Here is a 15744-nt window from a genome sequence, read left to right as displayed (position 1 = left end):
GGTTCAACATGGTTGTGTGCTCAACATTTAAACGCAAGGGTTGGTGTAGAGCTCAACTGAATGGGTCTCGGAAGTTGTCTGGCTGCTTCAGTGAGAATTCAGACTGTTTGCCACCCGAATGGAACAATATTGCTCAACAAGAAGATGGGTGAAAAAGCAAGATTTGGGACCCTGGAATTCAATCTAGAAATCAACACTCTTGGGGCCTTGTCACTTGCTTTAACTTGCTTGAAGGATTTCTGCGCCTTGTTTGGGACCCCGGAGGCTACTGGAACTCCAAACATTGGTGGAGATTTCTGGATGAGTTCAAGCACAAGCCGCCATAACAGGAAGCTCCTCAATTGTCCAACTTAAGGACTTTAACTAAAAGTGCTAGGTGGGAGACAACCCACCATGGTATGATTGTTCCTTTTTCATTTTTATTTAGTTTTATTTGTTTTTGAGTTTTATTTTATTTTATTGTATTGAACCTGGAATTTTGCATAACATTCATATTAGCATTGCATTCTACATACTGCATTATTAAAATAAAATAAAATAAAATAAAAAGCACGCACGCGACGCGGCAGCGTCGCTGACGCGTCCGCGTCACATGTGCATTGTGAATAAGAGAAATCGAATAGAGAGTCACGCGAGAGCGTGGCTGGAGGCGAGCCTGTGGCATAAATCGTCCCACGCGACCGCGTCGCTGACGCGTCCGCGTCGAGTGGGAACACTGGCCTCCCACGCGACCGCGTCACTCACGCGGCCGCGTTCCTTGAAATTCGACGTAGAAAAGGTGCACGACCGAAAGTTGTGCTAGAGTGGTGTTGGATTCGTGCTAAACTCACAATTCTTCCCACGCGGCTGCGTGACCGACGCGACCGCGTCATGTCCCCATATTGGCCACTCACACGATCGCGTCGACCACGCGATCGCGTCACCCCAGATTTGGAAAAAATAAAAATTTTGAACAGAGAGTTGTGCGAGCGCGAGGCTGCCCTCGCACCAGTAGCATAAACTGTGTCACGCGACTGCGTGACCGACGCGACCACGTCAATCCGTATAAGTGCATGTCACGCGACCGCGTGACCGCCGCGACCGCGTCAATCCGTATAAGTGCAAGTCACGCGACCGCGTGTTCCACGTGATCGCGTCGCTTGCATCGCACAACTTATCCTAATTTTCCAAATATCTTATCTTTTCTTATTTCTTTCTCCTTCCCTTCTTATTTTCTTTGACTTCTCATCTTTTTCACCTCCATTCTATTTTATTTAATTTATTTGCATACTTTCTTCCATTGCATTTCAATTTTGTGCATCTTTTTATTTTTTTTCTAAATTTATTATTTTTCCATTGGTGCTACTTATTCATATTCAACTGTTGTGTCTTTTTTGGTATTATTTTGGTACTCAGTGACTTGTTTTATGCTGTTGGGTAATATTGTTTAAGTCAATGCTAATCTTTTATGATATTTGCATTAATTTTTCATTGACATGAATTTATATTATCTTGCACTCTCTTTCCCATTGTCGCAAATTTTTGCACTCTTGCTTTGCCATGTACTTCTACTATTTTCTCGCTTGCATGTTGTAGCTACCATGTAATTGAGACCCTTATTATCTGGCATTAACACCCATATTTTATTTATTTTCTATATTTATTTTTGGGTTACTTTTCTTCTTTTCCCTCTTCTTTCAGGATGGCCACCACGAAGGGAGAGGAAAAGCTTCTTAATGGGAAGACAAACAAGTCCACCTGCACAATCTTTGGAGAAAGGCATCAGTTGGAGCAGCCCATCCACTTGTACATCTTAGCATGCACCAAGGATGGTGCAATCTTTAAGTGTGGGGAGGTCGATACCGATCTCCATGGGTTAGTACTTTCTTGTCTCAACACCAATGTTTAAATTTTCTTTGTAGCTAGTTGTTGCATTTGCATATTTATTTGATTTTGTGCATATTTTACCACTTGGTTGAAGAAATATTTTCTTTTTCAAGAAACCTTTTAGAGCATTTCACTAATTTGAATAAAATTTAATGTTACACTTGTTTGAAGAAATATTATTTTGGAACATAGTTTAGAGCTCGAACACATAAAACCAGTGAGATTTTGAGCCTATTTGATTGGTTGCATTTTATCAACCAATATTTTATTGTTGGTGTGTGTTTTTCTCTCTAAAATTATGATATTTGTCTTGCTTAATTATATATTTCCATTGTTTGATGTATGCATGCACTGATATGATTGAGGCCTTTGTTTCACTAAGCTTACATACCCATATGGCCTTACCCTTTCATTATCCCTTGCAAAACAATTTAAGCCTAATAGACCCATTTGTTCTTTATAGCTCATTACTAATTCTAAGCGGAAAACAATAATATCCTTAATTTGAATCCTTGGTTAGCTTAGACTAGTAAAAGTGCTCATGATTTAAGTGTGGGGAAGTTGGGTTTGAAATTATTTGGTTTGAATAATTGGGTGTTGTATATTTTAGTGAAAATGTGCAAAATAATGGTTGAGCACATATTATTGCATTCAATACTTTAATCATATGCATGGAAAAAAAAGTGAAAAAGAAAAGAGCAATTAATAAAAGCGGACAAAATGCCCCAAAATAAATAGTGAAATCAATGCATATGAGCTGCACTCAAAACTTAGAATGCATAAATATGTAGTAAACACAATTAATGGGAAGTTTGGATTTTGTATTTTAATTAAATGAATTGTCTTGAGTTAGGTGGAAAGTTTATGTTAATTAAGAATTCAGATTGTAGTCCACTTGGCCAAATACAATTCTACCGTGACCCTAACCCCATTACAACCCTTAAAAGACCCCTTGATTTGTGTATTGGTGCATTAAATTTTTGTTGATTGTTAGATGAAGAGCAAGCCATAGAAAGCAAGATTATTAGAGAATTGAGAGAATTGACCCTAGACACTTGAGAGTTAGAGTGATATACACTACCGGTAAGGGTTCAGCGCTCAATTCTATGTTCCCTGCTTTCATAAGCTATCTTCTTCTTGCAAGTTATTCATATTGTATTCTGTGATTTGAATTAGTGAAATCCAGTTCATATTTGTTCTTGAAAGATTTATTTACTCTTTCACCAAGTAGGTAGAATCATCTCTGCATCTAGCTACATTCACATTCATAGGTTGCATTGCATGGTATTCCACCACTTTAACCTTACTTTTTACTCATGCTATTGTTTAAGTGTGGGGAGGTTAATAAACCCATATTTTATGATATATTTTGTGCTTAGTTTGAGTGATTTATTCAATCCTTCACCCACTTATTCATATTAATTGCATGGTTTTAATTTTCCTTCCTTATTATGTGATGTATGTGAAAAACATGTTTCCTATGCTTTAGAATTAATTATTTTTACCTTTATTTCCATTCGATGCCATGATTAGTGTGTTGAGTAGTTTCAGATCTTCTAAGGCAGGAATGACTTAAAGGATGGAAAAGGAAACATACAAAAATGGAAGGAAAGCGTAAACAGAGTTTTGGAGAAACTGGCATCCACGCGACCGCATGGACGATGCGGCCGCATGCCAAGCGCGAAGAAGTAGTGACGCGACCGCATGACTGACACGACCGCGCACCTAAAGAAGAACACCTATGACGCGGCCGCATGACTGACGCGACCGCGCGATAAGGAAAACTCCAATTGACGTCCGCGTGGGGGCCACGCACCAGAAATTGCGGAAAATACTCACAGCGGATTCTGAAGCCTTTTTTGGCCCAAATCCAAGTCCAACAGGCATAGACCAGAGGTTATGAAGTGGGGGAATGCATCCATTCGGGGGGAGTCTCCAATTTTTAGTTACTTTCCATGATTTAGGTTTAGTTTGGAGAGAGGTTCTCTCGTCTGTCTCTTAGGATAGGGATTTAGGACTTCTCTTAGTTTTAGGAGTGACTCTCGATCGCAGGTTCAATGTTTCTTTTATTTGTCTATGAACTTTTCCATGTTACATTTGATATTTCTATTTAATATGATTTGAGGTATTTTCAGATTTATGATTGCTTTATTCTATTTATGATGTCTTCAATTTAATTTAGAATTTTCCCTTTTGGTTCTGGTTAAGTTATTGGTGACTCTTGAGTTATCAAATAAAGCAGTGGTTGAAATTGGCAGATCGCTCTAAAGCTAGTCTTCCCACAGGGATTGACTAGGACTTGAGGATCAAATTAATTATTTCACTTGACTTTCCTTTGCTTTAGTAAAGGTTAACTAAGTGGGATTAAAATCCAATTCTCATCACAATTGATAAGGATAGGACTTCCAGTTCTAATACCTTGCCAAAAGTTTTATTAGTTATTAATTTATCAATTCTGTAATCCCTTTCTCTTGTCCAAAACCTTTTTTTCAACCCCAAACACTATTTTTTCATAACCAATAATAAGAACATACCTCCCTGCAATTCCTTGAGAAGACGACCCGAGGTTTAAATACTCGGTTATCAATTTTAAAGGGGTTTGTTACTTGTGACAACCAAAACGTTTGTACGAAGGGATTTCTGTTAGTTTAATAGCTATATCTACAACATGAATATTTTTATAAATTCTTTATTAGCAAAAATCCTAACGTCAAGGACCCTAATGAGCATCTCACTAATTTCCAAAGGATATGTGACACAGTTAAATCTAATGGTGTTCATCCTGACACCTGTAGATTGCTACTGTTTCGATTTTCTTTGAGGGACAAGGCATCAAAATGGCTGGAATCGTTTCCAAAGGAAAGCTTGACAACCTGGGAGGACGTGGTCAATAGATTCTGAACAAGGTTCTACCCTCCACAAAAAGTTAACAGGCTAAGGACCGAAGTGTAGACATTCAGATAGCAAGATGGTGAGACTATTTATGAAGCCTGGGAGAGATTCAAGAATTTGGCAAGGAAATGCCCCCTGATATGTTTAATGAGTGGGTGCAACTTCATATCTTCTATGAAGGGCTGAATTATGAATAAAAAAAAGCTATAGACCGCACATCTGGAGGTTCCCTAAACAAGAAGAAGACCGTTGAAGAAGCCATTGATGTGATAGAGACAGTGGCTGACAATGATTATTTTTATGCCTCTGATAGGAGTAACAATTGGGGAGTCTTGGAATTAAACTAAGTGGATGCAATCCTGGCCCAGAACAAAATGATCACCAAGCAACTTGTTGAATTGACCAAGCAAATAGAGAGGAATCAGGCTGCAGCTATCTACACTCAACCATCACCTCAAGGAGAGTTGGAAACTGAAGAAGGAGTGAGTTAACTGGGAGGAAGCGAATTACCTTGAAAACTCATCTAGGCAAGCTAATGATCCATAGTCTAAAACCTATAATTCTGGTTGGAGAAACCACCCAAACTTTGGGTAGGAGAACCAACAAAACCAAGGCCAAGACCACAGACCACACAATCCAGCCCAGTATAACAACTCCACTCCCCAAAACTCCAACCAAAGACCATACCAAACCTACAACAAGCACTCTCAAAACCCCAATTTCAACCAACCATCACCACATGAAAATGACAGAATGGCCAGGATGGAAATTATGCTTGCAAACCATGGCAAGGAATTTGAAAACATGAAAAAAATCAAGGAAAAAGTGAGAGGGAGAATAAAGAGCCGAGAAGAGGTTATTAAGAATCTCAAATCTCAAGTCAGACATCTTTCACAGCAAATTCTAAAGTCCACTGACAGTTTCCCAAGTGACACTGAGAAAAATTCAAGAGGGGAAATGAAGAAGGTAAGATGGGAAGAGTGTAAGGAAGTGACTCTTGCAAATGAAGAAATCCTGGAAGAAGATACTAGTAAGCCAATAGAACACAGCCAAGGGAGTTCCCAGAACAACATGGAGAGAAAAGAACAGGAAAATGGATCTGTACAAAGAAAAGAATCAACAGGGAAGGAAATTCAGAAATCCTATGTGCCAAGGGCACCATTTCCTCAGAGACTCCTGGGAGGTGAGAAAGAAAGGTCATATTGATGGGTGGAAGTTAGAATTCCAACACCAAAACTCACCGGCAAGTATGCCGGGTCGCATCAAGTAGTAATAACTAACTTAGAGTGAGGTCGATCCCACAGGGATTGATGGATCAAGCAACTTTAGTTGGTGATTAGTTTAGTCAAGCTAACATTGGAGAGTGATAATTGATGCAGCAGAAAGTAAATGACAAGAAAATTTAAAGTGCAGAAAGTAAATTGGATAGAAACTTAAAGAGCAAGAAATGTAAATTGTAGAAACTTAAATGACACGAAATATAAATTGCAGTTAATGTAAAGGGGACTGGGTGTTGGAAATTAAAGAAAGCAATAGATCAAGCAACTGGAAATTTAAATTGCAGGAAGAATAAAGGAAATTGGATGCTGGGAATTAAAACAGAATTGAAAATATGAAGTACAGTGAATTAAAGAACTCTCAGATGAGAAAATTCAGCAACAGATCAATTTAATACCAAAACAGAAGTGTAGAATTGTAGAAGAATCAAAATGGAATGAAAGCTTAAATCTCAATTGTTCTCTTAGCAAAACAGAAAAAAAGAAATTGCAGAAGAATAAGTTGAAATTGTAGAAGAGTGGAAATGAAACAGAAAGCAAAACTTAGATTTGATCTTTAATTCTTCAAATTCAAAAAGGAAAACTAAAAGAGAGAGCTCTCTACTCCTACTGCTTTCTAGTGGAGCCAACCTCCTCAATGAAATGAAACTGATGCCTTTTTATAGGCTTTACAAAATGAAAATAAAATTGAAATTGAAAACAAATTACAAATAAAATGAAATTCCTGATCTAGCTTGTTCTTGTTCCATTGAGTGATGATGTGGGCTTTTTAATTTTGTGAAGAATTGGATTCAAATGGAATTTTAATTGAATTTTGGACCCAAGGTGCTACTCCCAGTAGAGTGCTCGGTTGAAAAAGAGAGCGTAGCGCTCTATGCTTGTTTCCTTGGGCCCATGCCAAGCTCTTGAGTGCAGCAAAGTAGCGCTCAGTTAACGAAGAGAGTGCAGCATCCCTTTGTTTTTGGTGGAGCTCTCGTGTTCAAGTCCCAGTGAAGCCATTTCACTCATTTTCCTTTGTGAAGAGTAGCGCTCCTTCCTTGCTAGCACAAGGCCCCCATTTCGGATCCTGGTGAAGCCACTTTGCCTTGTTTTTGGTCCTTAAAGATGCCTTTCACTTGTGCCTCAATTTCATGCCAAATATGGATTGCCATATATCGTTGAAAAGCACTAAATGTCAGCTTTTCAATGCAACTAGAAGCGCATCAATTGGACGTCTGTAGCTCAAGTTATGGCCCTTTGAAGAAGGCATTGTCATGCTGTGAACGCCCAAGTTAACTTAGTGAAAAAATCTTGCTTCCAAGCTGAATTTTCACGAAAAAGTTAACTTAGTGAGCGCTGATTGCCAAATTTTCTTGATTTGGTCATGGGCCATGCTTTTAAAAGTGTGGCCTATGGCTCCAAAGTGTGCTCCAACTTTAAAGTGTGCCCTAAAACTCTTTTATTTTAGCTTATTTTGTGCAATTTTGCTTCTTTTTTCACTTGTTTCCTACAAAATTTATAAAATTAAAAGATCAAGAAAATATACCATTTAAGCACAAAAGAATGCAATATTTAAGCACTAATTATTAATTTCTTGTATGAAAAAGCATAAAAAAATATGACATGATGACATCTCATCACATATTCAAGATTCCTATATGTGTTTGCATCTCTTAGTGTCAACATCCCCTTTATCAAAACTCTCCAACAGGTGCCTACATACATCAAGTGCATGAAAGAGCTGCTAAACAAGAAAGGAACCTTAAAAGGGGGACAGACTGTAACAATGAACAAGGACTGTAGTGGCCTCATCAAGAAGGACATGCTCCTAAAGAAAAAAGATACAGGGAGCTTTCATATTCCCTATGTCATAGGAGAAACAAAAATTGACAGAGGATTTTGTGATCTAGGAGGTAGCATAAATGTGATGCATCTGTCTCTTATGAAGAAGTTGCAAATCAATGAGCTAAAATTCACGGATGTAATCATACAATTGGCTGATAAAACTCAGAAGCAGGCTGAAGGAGTAGTCGAAAATGTGTTCGTAAAAGTGGGAAATTACTTCCTCCCCACATATTTTGTTGTTCTGGACATGGAGGAAAGTTACCTCCACCCCATTATTCTGGGGAGACCATTTCTAGCCACTGCTAGAGCACTTATAGATGTGGAACAAGGAGAGTTAATCTTGAGAATACATGATGCGCATCTCACCTTCCATGTTTTCAAACCTACATCTGAATCTGAGTTAGAACCTATTATGAGGGTTACCTAAAACTGTAGGTCAATCTCGGACGAGATCTTCTGTACTGGTCGGTTTTGTTGAGTCTGACTTGATGGTGGTGGCCAGAGCCGCCATGTCCGACTTATTGGACTTGGTGGTAGCACTGATCCTTCGTCACCAGAGGGTGGTGGTACCTGAAAGGGACTCTGATGCTTAAGTTAGCAAGGGTATTAAGCAGGTTTTTTGTAGAATTATAGTATAAGTATACCTGGGTGCTCTAGTGTATTTATAATGGTGTGGAGTGATCTTCCCTTAAGATAAGATAGTTATCTTATCTTATCTTTGAGTGAAGTCATCTTATCTTATCTTCTAGGGAGCTGCCTTATCTCAAGGTTTGGCTGTGCTCCTTTATTGGGCTTGCTTTGGGCTCCCATGGTGATGTGGCTGAACTCTTTGAAAAGAGGTCGGGTAGTCATGACCTGAAGAGGTCGGTCGACTTGTCTTAGATTAGCCTAGGTCGTACAACTCGACCCAGGGCATGAACAGAACCTAAAGAGCCGAAGGATGATCACAATAAAATGTGCTTGGAGGAAAGCAACAGTGAATCAGCAGCTGAACCCCTGAAACATTCCTTGATGAATAAGCAAGAATTTCAAGAGATGCAACCACAAGAATCAGGAAGAGCAGCTAACAAGGATCTTCCTAACACAGGAGTCAATGGAGCAATATTGGAAGAAGAGAAAAGAGTTGTGAAGAGATTGCCAAGGGGATGGAGAAACAAGAAGGTTCCTACAGAAGGTTTCTCCCCTGGAGACAAGGTGATATCAATCCACCATCCACCAATCCCACCCTATCTTCTAACCATTCCATCTCAGTTACTTCAAGTGTTTACAATCAGAAAAGACCTTTCCCTGGAGAATTTAGAAATTATCAAGGAATCAAATGAGGACGGTTTCACAGTGAGAGGAGAGGACTTAAAGCATTACAATCCGCACTAATAGTAAACCAACAGTCAAGCTAATGACGCTAAAGAAGCGCTCCATGGAAGGCAGACCATGATTTAGTTTCCTTGTTTTTAATACTTCAGTATGAATAATAATTGTTGCACTAACATGAATTCAAGCTCTCATAGACAATGTTGACAACTATCCATGACATTGTAAAGCATATGATCTAATTCTAAGTTTGGTGTGCCTACAGACACACTAAGATACCTTTCAAAAAATTGATGATCATACTGCAATGTTGACATGTGTTTCTTGGAATATATAGCCAAGTATTAAGTTTGGTTTTGTGATATATTGCAAGAACAAGGCATGAAAGTCAAAGTTCTTTTGAGTTTTAAAAATCATGAAAATGCAACCATGTTTATAATTTTTAGTTCATGTTTAGAAATCGAAAAATAAAGTTTTTCTCATGACTGTTTAGCAAAAAGTGACACTAATCTCATTAAGATCTCAATGACAGTACTTGGAAGAAGCAACACTTTGAACCATATAACCAAAAACTAAGTTTGGTTTCCTCCAAAACTATATGTAAGAGCACCAAAAAGAGTCACGCTTGGTTAAACAAGCATAAGGAATGGTAGTCAAATTTTTAGTTTTAAATATTAATTATTCTCTTGCCGCCACTTGTTAGTACTTACTTCTTTTGTCTTGATATGATGGTTAGGTGAGCAAAAACTATTTAATGAAATGGAAAAAGGCTAAAACATTACTTGGGTGACATGAGGGCAGATTCCAATATAAAATATAGACTCAACTGAGAGAGCTGACCGTCAAGCTAGTGACGATAAAAGAGCGCTTGTTTGGTGGCAACCCAATCAAAGGTAGTCATCTTTCCCTGATTAAATTCAATAAAAGAGCTTAGTAGATTCTCTACATTGCAAGGAGCTAAGTTTGGTGTTACACACCAAAGAAATTTAAGGGTGAATGTGTAGTTCTAAGTTTGGTATTCCACCATGAATTTCATTAAGAACACCTTACATCCTTAGCATAACTAGTTATTAGCTCCAAACAATCAGAGAATTTACTCAAAAGTTGTTTGTTTTCAAGTTTCTAGTCTATTATCTAGTTCAGAGTTATGTTTTAGTTCATAGTTTAAATTCTTAATAAAAGTACTTGAGGTTTTCTACATAGACTCAATTTGGTGCATAAGGCAAGAAACTAAGTTTGGTGTTCACACACCAATCTAAGTTCAAAAGCTAACAAACATACATGCATGCTAATAATCTCTCAGTGCTTGGGGAACAAGAAACTTCCAATAACTTACAGGAATTCAATCAATCTCTTGGAAGGAATACACACCATTAGCTGAGAGCAAAAAGAAGGCGCCACCAAGAGGTTGTATTGTTACTTAATTCCATCTGCTTCGAAATGCTCTAAAATGGAAGTATAAATATGCTCATGTTAATAGTCAATTGTAGTTTAAGTCATTTTGCATTTTGTGTGTTTAAGTTGCGATAAGTGTGCTAGTCTAGATGATTGTGCTTTCACTTTCACTTGTTTAAAGGCTTGTCTTGTTGATGACTTACATCATCTACCCTTCTTCTTGCCTAAAAAGGACCATAAAAGAGGCATAATCTCATTTGATCATTGCAATTTATGCCTTAATTGATGAATATCATAGTAAATTGCTTTGAAATGAGTTTGTGCTGGATTTCAGGTGGAGAAGACAACAAAAATGGGAAAGAAAACAACAAAACAAGTGGGGCATGTGAAGCAGGCCTGCCACTTGGAACAAATGCCACAAAAATGTATTGGCATGGCACGTCAGAAGCTGGGCGTGGCACGCTGGTACAACATTCCATAGAGCAAAAATGAAGACCATCAAAGGGGCGTGGCACGCCAGCCCAGAGTTCACTTAGGTGTGCCACTTGATGACCAAGGCGTGGCACGCCAAGCATATAAGACCCACAATTGAATGGGCGTGCCACTTGAGCAACAAGGCGTGGCACGCCAATGAACAAGGAGACAATGTAAAAGCTGGGCGTGCCATTTAGTATCGAAGACGTGGCACGCCTGCTCAAGAAGTCCCACTAAGGCGTGCTACTTGAGTGATGAGTAAGTCGCGGCACTCCAGCACCTAAGGAGCCCAAATAAAGCTCGGCGTGCCACTTGGTATTGAAGACGTGGCACGCCAGCTCAATCATCTCACTTTGGCGTTCCACTTGAACATCCAACGTGGCACGCCAACCTCTGGGACCATGGAAAATGAAGGGCGTGATATGCCAGTCTTATGGCGTGGCACGCTGGTAGTGTTTTCCAGGGGATGAATTAAAGGGCCAGTGAACTCAGGCATGCCACTTGGGAGATGAGGCATGGCATGCTAGCAAGAATATGAAGCAAATGAAGGGCGTGACACGCCAGTCTCATGGCGTGGCACGCTGGTAGTATTTTCCAGAGAGGAAGAAGAGGAGCTAATGAACTCAGGCGTGCCACTTGGATGACGAGGCGTGGCACGCCAGCAAGAGGGTGAAGCTTTAAGAAGGGTGTGGCACGCCAGACCCTGGCCGTGCCACGCTGGTACAAATTTCCAGAAGCATGGAGATAAGTAAGATGACCTTGGGCGTGCCACTTGGTGTCAAAGGCGTGGCACGTAGTAGACGAAATTGTGATTTATGCTTGAATTGTTGTTCGAAATTAATTCCCCTTTAATGGCTCCAAAAAACTTGGTGCTCAATACCATGGTCTAAATATAACCTCACAACTTCGCTCAACTAACCAGCAAGTGTACTGGGTCGTCCAAGTAATACCTTACGTGAGTATGGGTCGATCCCACAGAGATTGTTGGTATGAAGCAAGCTATGGTCATCTTGTAAATCTCAGTCAGGTGGATAATTATTGATTATTGGGTTTTCGAAAATATAAAGAGATAATTAATTTATTAATAAAGGATAGAAATACTTATGTAATTTCATTGGTAGGAATTTCAGATAAGTGTATGGAGATGCTGTATTCCTTTTGAATCTCTGCTTTCCAATCCTTCTTACTCCTTTCCATGGCAAGCTGTATGTAGGGCATCACCATTGTCAATGGCTACATCCCATCCTCTCAGTGAAAAAGGTCCAAATGCTCTGTCACGGCACGGCTAATCATCTGTTGGTTCTCGATCATGTTGGAATAGAATCCCTTGATTCTTTTGCGTTTGTCATCACGCCCAGCAATCGCGAGTTTGAAGCTCGTCACAGTCATTCAATCCCAGAATCCTACTCGGAATACCGCAGACAAGGTTTAGACTTTCCAGATTCTCATGAATGCCGCCATTAATTCTAGCTTATACCACGAAGATTCTGATTAAGGAATCCAAGAGATACGCACTCTAGCTTTCGCTTGTAGAACGGAAGTGGTTGTCAGGCACGCATTCATACGGATGGATGATGATGAGTGTCACGGATCATCACATCCATCAAGTTGAAGTACGAATGGTATCTTAGAACAGGAATAAATCGAATTGAATAGAAAACAATAGTAATTGCATTAAAACTTGAGGTACAGCAGAGCTCCACACCCTTAATCTATGGTGTGTAGAAACTCCACCGTTGAAAATACATAAGTGATGAAGGTTTAGGCATGGCCGAGAGGCCAGCCCCCAAGGTCTAAGAACTAAACGTTCAAAGATGTCTAATACACTAGTAAAAAGTCCTATTTATAATAAACTAGCTGCTTGGGTTTACAGAAGTAAGTAATTGATGCATAAATCCACTTCCGGGGCCCACTTGGTGTATGTTTGGGCTGAGATTGAATGTTACACGAGTTGAGGCTTATCTTGGAGTTGAAAGCCAAGCTGTAACGTGTTTTGGGCGTTCTACTCTGGTTCGTGACGTGTTTCTGGCGTTTGACTCCAGAATGCAGCATGGAACTGGAGTTGAGCGCCAGTTTACATCGTCAATTACCGAATAAAGTATGGACTATTATATATTGCTGGAAAGCTCTGGATGTATACTTTCCAACGCCGTTGACAGCGCGCCATTTGGAGTTTTGTAGCTCCAGAAAATCTATTTCGAGTGCAAGGAGGTCAGATTCCAACAACATCAGCAGTCCTTTGTCAGCCTTTTATCAGAGTTTTGCTCAGGTCCCTCAATTTTAGCCAGAAAATACCTGAAATCACAGAAAAACACACAAACTCATAGTAAAGTCCAGAAATGTGAATTTAGCATAAAAACTAATGAAAACATCCCTAAAAGTAGCTTGAACCTATTAAAAACTACCTAAAAACAATGCCAAAAAGCGTATAAATTATCCGATCATCAGCACACCAGGTTACTTGGCCATTTAAAATGTCCTGGGTGTGCCACTTTGGCTCGAAGACATGGCACGCCAATGAGTTAAACAGAGGACAGCGTGCCACTTGAATGGAGAGGCGTGGCACGCCAAATCAGAAATAGAAGGAGCGTGACACGCCAGAGAAGCGCCAATCACACGCCAGCTGGAAGATCACGTGTGTTGAGTTTCTTTTCCCTCCAAATTGTAAATTCTTTTCACTTTTGTAATTTTCCTTTATTTTTTAGATCTAGGAGTAGTATAAATACCCTTGGAAGTATTGGAAAAGGGTTAGCAAGTCACAGAGTTTAGTTTTGGATTTCACTTTTTACTTTTCACACTTGATCTCTTCCATCTTTTGTACTTTTTCTCTGAGCTATGAGTAGCTAAATTACCTCTCATTGAGAGAGGGAGCTCTATTGTACTTAATGGATTAATGATAGTGAATTCCTTCTTCTCTTCATCTTCTCTTTGATTTGCTAGAATGAATTTCGATTTTCATGCTTAGTGTTCAATTTACTTGGAAAAGAGATTGAATGTAAAATGGGTTTCATGGGAACCTTAGAAAAGGAAACATGAAATCATGCTAGAAATCCCTTCTCACACTTGAGTAAAATCTGGGTTTTGGTGTTTGGATATGGTGACATATAATCCTCCCTCTACTTGGACCTATGATGATGTGTGGTATAATTAGGGACCAAGCATATCTCTCCTCATGAGCAATTAGACCAAGGAATTTGCTATTGATCAAGATCTGAGAGATTGAGTCACCAAGGGATTGGGGCTCAATCAATCATGATTGCCAAGAGGTCAATGAGTTGCATGATTGAAGAGGATATGAGCTGAATTTAATCCAAAGAGACAATATCTCCTGATCTCAATGAATTCCCCCATTCTTATCTCTCCAATTCTCTTATAGCTTTACTTACATTCTGCAAAAATCCCATTCTCCTTTACATTCCTGTTATTTCCATTTATGCATTTTATTTCTTTCTTTTATTCCTTTGCCATTTATGTTTCTGCCATTTATAATTCTGCACTTACAACTTATTCTGTTGAGCTTGACTAATTTACCAATTGATTAAAATTGCTCAAATTTACCAATCTCTGTGGATACAATCCCACTCCACTGTGGGTTAATACTTGACAATAATTTTGGCGCACTTGTTAAGAGCGGATTCATCAATATTATTGGGAAAGGGTAGTGAATTCCGGCCGATCAAGATTTATGGCGCCATTGCCGGGGATTGGTTGAATTTGATAATGATTAAACTGATCGGAGAGCTAGATTAAGCATTTTTTTTATTTTTCCTTAATTGTTTTCTTCTTCATTTCCTAGTGTAACCTTTAAATTCCTTTCTAATATCTATTTTTCTTTCTTGTCTTTCTGAGATTTCTTTAGCTATTCATTGTGCATACTTTCACTCTTCTAACTGTTTGATTGATTGCATCACTCAAGCTAATCACTAATTTTAACTAAGGAGATTCCTTCACTTGCTCTTTTCTTGTTGTGTGTTGACTGTATGACAGGTAAAAGAGGAGAGACTTCATCCTCTTTTCATAGTGAACCTGAGAGAACCTTCCTTAGATTGAGGAGGGAGGCTAGAGGCAAGGGTATAGTTGGAGAAAAACCAGTAGAAGAAGATCTAACAACCACCATGGAAGATGAAGTGCACGAAGATGTTGGAAGAGGAGCTGGAAATCAAGCTGGGTAAGAGAGGAGAGTCTTGGGCTCCTACATCAACCCAAATCCAGGAAACTGTGGCAACAGCATCCTCAAGCCAACAAACCATTCCAATAATTTTGAGTTGAAACCTCAACTCATCACACTAGTCCAGAATAACTACTCATATGGAGGAGGTGCTCAAGAAGATCCAAATCAACATCTCAACACATTCTTGAGGATATGCGATATTGTTATGTCCAATGGTGTACACCTGACACCTACAAACTACTTCTGTTCCCTTTCTCCCTCAGAGATAAGGCAATAAAGTGGTTAGAATCATTCCCCAAGGAGAGCCTAACCACATGGGAGGATGTTGTGAACAAATTTCTAGCAAGATTTTACCCTCCACAGAGGATCAACAGGCTAAGAACTGAGGTGCAAACCTTCAGAAAGCTAGATGGTGAAACTCTCTTTGAGGCTTGGGAGAGGTTCAAAGATCTAACAAGAAAATGCCCACCAGATATGTTTAATGAGTGGGTACAGCTCCATATTTTCTATGAAGGATTAACCTATGAATCGAAG

General features: G+C 39.3%; 1 non-coding gene across 1 annotated transcript; it reads right to left on the bottom strand.

The window, feature by feature from the left end:
• Nucleotides 1-4797: 4797 nt before the first annotated feature.
• On the bottom strand, nt 4798-4904 carry LOC112713236 (small nucleolar RNA R71). Its single transcript, XR_003158211.1, has one exon. It is a non-coding gene; the product is annotated as a small nucleolar RNA R71 (small nucleolar RNA).
• Between the last annotated feature and the right edge of the window lie 10840 nt (nt 4905-15744).

The sequence above is a fragment of the Arachis hypogaea genome, chromosome 9, assembly GCF_003086295.3.
Source record: "Arachis hypogaea cultivar Tifrunner chromosome 9, arahy.Tifrunner.gnm2.J5K5, whole genome shotgun sequence".
Classification (NCBI taxonomy): domain Eukaryota; kingdom Viridiplantae; phylum Streptophyta; class Magnoliopsida; order Fabales; family Fabaceae; genus Arachis; species Arachis hypogaea.
Note: the sequence above shows the minus strand (reverse complement) of the source record. Positions and strands in the feature narration are given on the sequence as shown.